This window comes from Equus quagga, unplaced genomic scaffold (genome assembly GCF_021613505.1).
Source record: "Equus quagga isolate Etosha38 unplaced genomic scaffold, UCLA_HA_Equagga_1.0 HiC_scaffold_4286_RagTag, whole genome shotgun sequence".
In the NCBI taxonomy this organism is placed as follows: Eukaryota; Metazoa; Chordata; class Mammalia; order Perissodactyla; family Equidae; genus Equus; species Equus quagga.
The window spans coordinates 12,797-22,769 of NW_025793765.1; the positions used below are offsets into that span (position 1 = coordinate 12,797).

Here is a 9,973-nt window from a genome sequence, read left to right on the forward strand (position 1 = left end):
GTATCCCACAGACATAATTGGGCAAGGGCAACTGGCCAGCTTCGTTTGCCTACAGTCTGCTTGCTCCACCTTGGATCTTTCAGTTGGAAAAATTTTATTTGCCTGAATGCCCTGGTCTCCTCCTGGGACGAAACCTTCTATGTAAACTGAATGCTCGAGTGACCTTTGCTCCAGGCCAAGTAGAGGTGGAAGTGCCACGAGAACAATCATCCTTACGGTTCCAGATGGTTCTGCTCGATGTTCAAACACCACCACCAGACCCGCTGCCACCTGAGCTCCTTAAGGAGGTGAGACCGGAAGCGTGGGCGGAGGGGAAGGCTGGGAAAGCAAACACTGTTCAGCCAGTACACATAGCCTGAAGCAATATCTGCTAAGACAGGAGGCTCAGAAGGGCGTCCAGCCAGCGCTGCAGAAATTCCTGGCGGCGGGCTTAATCAGACCTTGCCATTTGCCATGTGATCCTCCTATTCTCCTGGTCAAGAAACCCAATTCAGTCGAACATTGGTTTCCTCAGGGCCTTCGTGCCATAAACGAGGTGGTTCAGGACCTGCACCCTGTGGTGCCCAGCCCTTCCCCCTTGATACCCAACATTCCGGGGGAATTTGGCTGGTTTTCAGTTTTGGACTTAAAGGACGCATTCCTCTGCATACGCTCACAGAAGAATCGCAACAACTTTGTGCCTTTGGATGGCGTGACCCAGACCCTCAGGCCACTCAAGGATATTGTTGGACAGCGCTCCCCCAGGGCTTCAAAACTCCCTGCGCGGTTAGGGAAGGCCCTGGCTGCAGACCTGAGCCGCTCACAATCACAAGAAGGATCGCTGTGACAGTACGGGGATGACTTGCTGATCGCGAGCCCCACTTAGGAGCAGTTCCTGCCAACACAACCAAGACCTTGATCATTGGGCTGAATGTGGGTATCAGGGCTCACAAAAGAAAGCACAGATCCGCAAACAAAAAGTCACGCACTTAGGATTGACCTTATCAAAAGGCCAAAGGGAGCTGCCGCCAGACAGAGAGGCAGCCATAGGGTGCCCGACCCTCCCACCACCCGGCGACAGCTGCGGGGATTCTGGGCAGGGCTGGTTTCTGTTGCATCTGGATCCCTAACTATAGTCTCACGGGAGAGCCCCTCTATGAGGCTGTAAAAGGGCTCGACCAGGAGCCACTAGGATGGACAAAGGAATGTCAGGTGGCCTTTGATGCCATCAAGGCACAGTTAATTTCAGCCCCAGCCTTGGGGCTTCCTAACCTGGACAAGCCCTCCAGCCTGTAAGCACGTGAAAGGCAGGGAATAAGCTCGGGGGTATTAACTCAAAACCTGGGCTTGAGCCTCCGGCCTGTGGCTTAGTTTCCCAGGCAAATGGATCAGATTGTCCAAGGCTGGGCCCCCTGCCTCAGGGTGGTGGCTGCTGCTTGTGACATCCTGCAGGAAGTTGGAAAATTCACCCTGGGCCAACCGACCATGGTATTTGCTCCACGCAAGTCCTCACAGTATCAGAACAGAAAGGGGGACACCGGCTCCCTGCAGGACGGATGGGTAGGTCCCAGGCCCTCCTTCTGGACGATCCCAATGTACGGATGCAAGTGTCGTCCTCCCCAAGCCCAGCCACCTTCTCCCTAAGGAGAGTCAGGAGCCTCAGAACATGACCGCTCACGAGTCATGGAGACGGCGCATTCTCGCTGACCCGATTTGTTGGCCTGTCCGCTGGAAGAGCCGGACCTGGAACTCTGCGCAGATGGCAGCAGCTTCACGGATCAAGGTAAGAGGCATGGACATGGGGTCAGAACTTTACAGGAGACTGTAGAAGGTAAAGCCCCTCCCCCAGGGACGCGGGCTCCAGAGGCGGAAATCCTCGCCCCCCTCGGTCTGCACATCCAGTAAATATACGCAGATTCCTGCTGTGCCTGTGCTGTAGTTCATGCTCACGGGCCCACCTGGAAGGAGAGGGAACTCCCAACAGCAGGGACAAAGGAGACCAGACACGCCCTGAAACGCTAGAGCTACTTGGTGCGGTTCACGACCCTTATCGGGTAGCCATCACGCGTTGCCCTTGCCACCAGGGGGACAATACACCTGTTGCCCAAGGAGACAGACTGGCTGGCCAAGCGGCCAAACGGGCTGCTAGGACAGACACCCCTGCCGTGGCGGGATCCCACTGCCACAGATGGAGCTCGCTGCCCACAAGCCGATGTATTCTGAAAAGGATGAGGAAGGGGCTAAAGGATGGGGATGCGACACTGAACGCCCGGGAGGCAGGAAGCGGGGTGCCCGCGGGGTGATCCTAATACCTGAGGCCCTCTTATACCCCATCTTGAGACAAGGACATGAGAGCATGTGCTGTGGAAGAGATGCTGCCCTCCAGTGGGTCCAGAAGTGCATCATAGGGCCCCACCTACAAAAGGCCATACAACAGGTGAGTAAAAACTGCATAATCTGTGCAAAGAACAACCCAAGACCGCTTCCGGTCCCCCGCACCTCAGCCCCTGACATGAAGGAATTGGCCTTCTGAAGCCTGGCAAATGGACTTTGCCTAGATGCCCCGGGCAGCTGGGAATTTTAGGTTTTTGTTAGTGTCTGTGGACACCTTCGCCGGGTGGATAGAAGCCTTTGCCACCAGGACTGAGAAAGCACCAGAAATCACTTGCACGATGCTGAGAAATCATCGCTAGGTTTGTCTGCCTTATGTCTTGCAGAGTGATAACAGACCAGCTTTTGTCTCCCAAATGATGCAGCGAGTGTCCAGAGGCTCAGCCGTCCGATGGACGCTACTCTCAGCTTGGAGACCCCAGGCATCTGGAAAGACGGAGAAGATGAACCCCGCCTTACAGAAGACCAGTGCAGAATCTGTCAGGAAGCACGGCTAACTTGGCATGAGGCACTGCCCCCGGCCCTGCCTCGGGTTCCAGGAGCTCCCCAAAGTGGACTTAAATTGGTCCTTTCAAAATTCCATATGGGAGACCCGTTCAGGCATCTTCCCCTGGGACGGATCTCTGCATGTTTTAAGGGACGTCATGATTGCTAATTACGTTAAATCATTAAGCTTGGCATTAACTTCTGTCCGTGAATTTGCTTATCCGTCTGACGTCCCTCCACACGCCTTCTGACCTGATGATCACATTTCCCTGAAACCTTGGAAAGACCAGGGACTCGAAAACCAGTTGTCACCCAAATGGACGGGCCCTTTGAGATTCTTCTCACCACTCACTCCTCCGTAGAGCTGGTACCCTGGATACACTGCTCCCGGATCAAGGCCGCCCCAAGATCACGGGAAAGGATCCCATGTGTATCGAGGGGAAAGTGGATGCTGGAACCCATTGGAGAGCTAAAATATGCCTTTAAAAGAAAACTTTGCTCTCTTCTATCTAACTTTTCTTCTGATTCAAAAGGAAAGTAACTCTTTTCCATGCCATGGTCCCCCTACGACGTCCTGATTCAGCAGGAAGTAGCTAGAGAAAGTACGATGCCCTGTCTCCCCCTTGACCGTAAGATTATGGGTTACTACTGACAGGGGGAAATTGAAAGTGAGCATAAGTGACGCCATCTTGTTTTGCTAAATGGCCCCGGCCCCTCCTCTGCTCTGCACGTACTCTAAAAAAAACACATGCTGTCCTGATATATGGCCTCTGCTTACGCATGGACTCCCCAAGAGCTTAATAAATTAAAACTTTGTTCTATTAGCTTCTTTCCAGGAACAGGCTGACCACAGGCGAGAAACACACCTACAAGGTGTCCATTGCAGCTGACAGAAGAATGGAGCAATGTGATGCCTGGAGCCCAGCATCCCTGGACCCCTCCTCACTGCCCATTTTCCTCTCTAACTGCCTCAAGATTCTGGAGTCCTTGCAGATGGCTTTTTGAGACATTAGTCACCTGTCTTCTGATCTGCCAGCTGATCTACTCTAATTAGACTTCCTCTCTCGATCCCTAACTCACTGTGATTCATTGGCTCAGATCACGGCAAGCAGGGTGAGCCCATTGCTTGGTATGAACTTTCCTCTGAGGGAGAAATCAGGGGCCAAGGAGGCCTCTCTTGGCGCTGAGCTGTGCCGCCTTGGGGCGGGGTGTCTGTCCAAAGCGAAGCTGTTCTCTTACCCTCGTCAGGGCTTCCAGTCTCAGATTGTTTTGCCCCAGTGCTGTCCTGGAACTTCTCTGCTGGACTCCTTGACTCCCACGAGGGCCCTCTCCTCCACAGGTGACCGTTATTTCACTCTACAGAAACAGAAACCAGTTTAAGAGGCAAAGTGTTTATTTGGGATCAAAGAATTGCAGTTGGGGAGCAGAGATTCAGGGAGAAACCCAAAGAGCGTCCCGATTACAGGAGAGGGGCTCAGGGCTTTTATGGGGAGAAGGGAGGAAGATGAAGCAAATTGTATTAGGGAAGAGTTCATTGGTGCGGGTTGAGGTGAGGCTAGGTTTGTACTTTGTAGACTGGCTTGAGATTTAGTCATCAGGCAAAAGGCTAGGCTGGTACCCCATGGATGGTGAGCGATTCAGCCATCAGCAAAGTCCAGTTCCATCACTTCTCACAGACAGGATGTTCTTGTCCTTACTGACTTCTTGGGATGTTGGCGGTTTGGTCCAGTTTGGAAGATAAAGAAAACAAGACGTGGAAGGCCATTCCTCTGAAGTGGCTGCTCTGGCTCTGTTTTAATATGGCTCCACTCTTGTCATCTTTCACAGTCATAAGCAGCGCCTTTGGGTGTGGACGGTAGGAAATTCTTACGCTGTCACATTGGTAACATCACTCTCCATCTTTCCTCAAATTTCCCCCTTTTATAAGGATAACAGTTATATTGGATTAGAGCCCACACAGGTGACCTCATCTTTTTTAAAAAACAGTTTTATTTAGGTGTAATTGATATAGAGAACTAACGACCTCATCTTAACTTGATCATCGGCAAAGACCCTGTTAGCAAACAAGGTCACATTCACAGGTATTGGGGGTTAGGTCTTCACGATTTTGTGGGCCACAGTTCAACCCATGACGACGCCTCCCCGCTCTTGACACTTTTTCAGGTTACAGCGTTGCTGGTCCAGTCTGACCTGCTGACTCTGCCCACTACACGGTGGCTTTTGCAACTGTCTTCAGTCTGACGGTGAAGCACCTTTCATTGCAAACTCACTCAACACTGGACTGACAGTCCAGGTGGGCCTTCCCTCCCTGTGGTCCACGGGCCTGCGGTGTGCTAAGTGCTGAAACAGCTTTCAAAACCAGCTCTGAAAGATTCCCCACTCGCCCCCCTCACCTTCTCCTAGCGTCTACACCTGAGGAAGACAGATTGGCCACTGAAAGCAGCAGTTCCAAGAAGGGGGTCATCTCTCCTTGGCCATTTCCTGGACAATGATCACGACGAAATGGTGGGGGATTATGGGCTGTAAAGTCTGGGGGGGTCCCCGAGACCACCCTCGGGTTGGACAATTTGCTAGAAGGACTCACAGAACTCGTGGAAAACTGTTCCACTCACAGTTATGGTTTATTACAGAGAAAGGAACAGATTAAAATCAGCCAGGGGATGAGGCGCATGGGGCAGAGTCCAGCAGAGACCAGGCGTGAGCATCCAGTTGTCTCTCCCTGTGGACTTGTGGGCGATGCTAACCCTTCCAGCAAGGATGTGTGACGACGATCACCGAGTATTTCCAACCAGCTCACCTGAGCCTTAGTGTCCAGAGTTTTTACTGACACTTGGTCACATAGACATGATTGACAGCCTGTGTGGCTGACCTCGGCCTTCAGCCCCTCTGGAGGCTGAGCAGATACCATTGGCCCAGAGCCGCCACTGTAAATCATTGTCCCCATAGACTATCTGGCCCATCCCAAAGCCCCCAGGTAAACAAAGATGCTCTTATCAGGCAGGACAGCCCAAAGGCTTAAATATCACGTCCCAGGAGCCAGGCAAGGGGCAGACCTGTCTCTGGGTGAAGTTAATTCTTTACTATACATGGGGGTTATACAGACCTATTTGACAATTCAGAATCCCACCTTGACCAGGCCTGGGCACGATGCATCTTCGTTTCCCCTACTAACATTTCCAGGCCGGCCTGGTTGGTTCATCCTCTGGCACAGCCCACAGGAGCCTTGGAGATTCCAAGTTAATTCTGGTTCAGCCCCCTGGCTTCTCTCGTTGGATTGATATGGTCCTAGATCACAAAGATAATGATCACTTGGTTGAGTACACTGCTTGCTGAGTTACCCCCTTTGTGGTCACATGGGTGGCAAGGGAGGAAATACAAGGAGTTTCAAAAGATGTAAAAATCACCTTGTTCCACTCACACCTGACTCTTCTGGATGAAAGGTCTGGATGCAAATAGGGGATGGATGGAACAAAAGGGTGAAGTTCTAGCTCCTGGAGGGGACACACTGACTTGGTGGCCGTGCAGGGGCAACAATAACCTCAGTGCTTGGGGAAGGAACACCATAGGCCCCCGAGCACGGTACTCAAGGGGAAAACAGTGAGTGCTCCCTTTGTCCCCTGGATTCAGCACTGCCGCCTGAGTCCAGAAACAGCTGCTGCTGACACTCAGGTCTGCTGCTGGGTGTCATCCTCATCTGTCTGCTGTGAAAACAGGAAACCCGTGTGGGTATGCCGTCCACAGCACCTCCCTCCTATGTGCGCAGAGACACTCACTGACAAACCTCGATTCAGGCTGACTGACTCAGTTCGTGTGCCTCCCCCGGCACCTGGTCATCCTTGGGCTGTGCCATGTACGGCAACTGAGGCTGCACCTGCTTGGTGACACTGCCCATGTGCCTCAGCCAAATCTGTGGCTGGTGATCCAAGGTGGGTTTCACAACAAATCCTGAGCTGGGGTGCCCTGTGTCCCTTCAGGTTACATGTTTGTATGTGGGGGAAGATGGGCCACAAAGTTTCTATCCACTGAGGCTGGAGGTTTCTTTTTCAGCCCATCTATCACTCCCTGTAATTATCGGCAATGTCACCAAAGATCCGCAGGTCCGTCTAAACTCGCTTGCTTGGGTTGTAGACCACATCCTGGCTGCATAAAATAAGACCCACTGTCCCCTCGCGACGTGGTCACAGTTGTCTGATGCTGGACCACGGGGAGCATCATTGAGGTCAATCCTGCAGGCTGGACTCGTGTTGCTTCCTGGAGTTCTGTTGATGGTTGTCTCCATTAAATACTGGATGAAACAAATTGAAGAGACTGGGTCCCAGCATCTATCAGTCAGACTAATCAGAGTGGCCAGTGGAGTGGCATGCTCATGTGAAAATTCAAGTCTGGCCAAAAATGTGTCATGCCAAGGGGTTCATTGTCGAGAGAGGCAACCTGCAATAGGAATGGAGCCTCCCTGTGTATTCTCACGAGCATGACTAGAATCTTTGTCCTGACTGCTCTTGGTCCAGGCCATTTCTTAGGGTTATGTTTACAGCAAGCAGCCTTGAAGGGTGAGTTAACATTTCCCCCAAGATCCAGCAGGCTCCCTACTGCTTCTGTAAAAGTGGAGGATTCCCCAAGCTCTGTGTTCTCCAGGAGGAAATAGCCCTAATGCATGTGTGGTGTGAGACTCTGGCTCCCTCTGCATCAACCCCACTGTTTTGGGGGGAAAAGAGGAAAGAAAACACATATGCTAATGCTTCTACTTTTGATGCGCTGTGAGTACCAAAGTCCTTTGTCTCTGACCTGGTATTTTGTGTCTTCTGCCAACATTTATGAGACAGTTTCAGAATAATTTGTTGGCCTGTAAATGGAGTAAATTCCCAGACCCTGACAGTTCTACTGGTGAATTCTATGAAATATTCAAAGAAGAAATAACCACCTCATACAAGCTTTTTCAGAGAATAGAGGCAGGGCATACTTCCTAAGTTATGTTATGAGGCCAGCATAATCCAGATACCAAAACCAGAAAAAAAGATATTACAGAAAAAGAAAAAATAACAGACCAAGAACCCTCACAAAAATAGAGGCAAAAATTCCTAACAAAGTATGAAGAAACAGAACCCACCGATGTATACCATGACCATATAAGGTTTAACCCAGCAGCACAGGTGTGCTTGACCTTCAAAAGTCAATCAGTGTAGCACCAGTGTCCGCGCCTTGTGTCTGAGAGCAGCCCGTGGCAGCTCTGAGCGGGAGAGGCGGGTTTGGATCCCCACCATAGCTGTCAGTTTCAGCTACTTGAAGTCTGTGCGTGCCCAGCAATAGCATTCTCACTCCTAAAGGGATTAATATGCAGATCTGGCAGAGGATGATAATTAAGTGGAGATCAAGTAACTTTGCCAACTACAGTTAATTGTTCAAAGTTCCTGAGCAGACAGACGTTGAAGATGGACCTCCCGGGAGGAAGATGCACCCACACGTGTAAAGACGGAAGGAGGGACTGGGAATGTGGCCACACTACAAAAAACAGCAGGAAACACAATGGAACCCGACAATTTTAAGGACATGATAACAACTAGAAGGAAAACTCATAAAATCAAATGACAAATGTTGGAAAGGGTGTGGAGAACAGGGAACCCTTATGTGCTACTGGTGGGAATGCAAACTGGTGCAGCCACTATGGAAAACAGCACGGAGATTTATCAAAATATTAAAAATAGAAATACCATATGACCCAGCCATCCCACTACTGGGTATCTATCCATAGAACTTGAAATCAACAATCCAAAGAGATTTATGCACCCCTATGTTCATTGCAGCATTATTCACAATAGGCAAGATGTGGAAGCAACCCAAGTGCCCTTCTACGGATGAATGGATAAAGAAGATGTGGTATATACATACAATGAAATATGCTCAGCCATAAAAGAGACGAAACTGTCCCATTTGCAACAACATGGATAGACCTTGACGGTATGATGTTAAGCGAAATAAGCCAGACAGAGAAAGACAAATACTACATGATTTCACTCATATGTGGAAGATAAACAAACACATGGACAACGAGACAGATTTGTGGTTACCAGAGGGGAAGGGGTTTAGGGGTGGGTGAAAGGGGTTAATGGGTACATAAGTACGGCAACAGACAAAAAGTAGACTTCTGGAGGTGAGCACAATGAAGTCTATTCAGAAATTGATAAATAATAATGTACACCGGAAACTACACAATGTTATAGACCATTATGACCTCAATAAAATTACTGGAAAAAAAATTTTCATGAAACTCCAAAAAAAAAAAAACCCTCAGAAAATCAGTATTGAGAAGAGTGAACCATTAAATTTTCACTAGTCAATTGGTAGCACAGATTCTCTAGTAAATTAGCAGCTACATGAGATATTCTTTTTATGCATCCATCTCCAGAATTAGGTGACAGATGCACTCGGCAAGAAAATACCAATGCTCGGGAAGAAGGTGTGGCCTGGCGAGCAGAAGTTCTGTAGCAGCAGAAAGTAGCAGACGGAGAACAGAGAGCAGCAAAAAACAGAAGAAAATGGAAAAGGAAGCTCGAGAGGAAGGAAAAAGGAACAATCGAAACTGACCTGAAACTTTCATAAAGCGTCCTCAAAACGTCCTAGCGCCAGTGGGAGGAATCTGAGCTCCACACCCAAACAACACTTGTGTGTATTTAAGAGTGTTTTCAGAGTGCAAACCTTGATTTTCATGCACTCATCAGGCCACGCAGCATTCCCCCAAAGTACCTTGAACTCTTAGGGATCGCGACTCAGAAGAACAAAGGACTTACAAGACAATATGTTTTTCAACATGCTGCAAATATAAGACAATTGTTTGCAGAAGAGATATTATCCCAAGTGGAACATGCCGGTACCTCTTCAAGCTGGTGTTTCTAGCTTATGAAATGGGTTCAAAAAATTTTATGGTGGGTAAATCCACTGGCATCTGTTATGCTTTCCTTCAATGTGCGTAATGATAAAATAAATAATTTTAAATACTTTTTGTTTCCATGATTATGGAGAGACCTAAGGGACTGCATGGGACATAGGGAAGGACTCCGATACCTAGTAGCAATCGGTGGGCGGGGCCGGTGGAGAGATGGCAGGGCTGGAGGCGGCCGCA

General features: G+C 49.7%; 1 pseudogene; it reads left to right on the top strand.

Annotated features, from left to right (window-relative positions):
* Window positions 1-6,933: 6,933 nt before the first annotated feature.
* LOC124232280 (receptor-binding cancer antigen expressed on SiSo cells-like) lies at window positions 6,934-9,384 on the top strand (annotated as a pseudogene).
* Window positions 9,385-9,973: the final 589 nt, after the last annotated feature.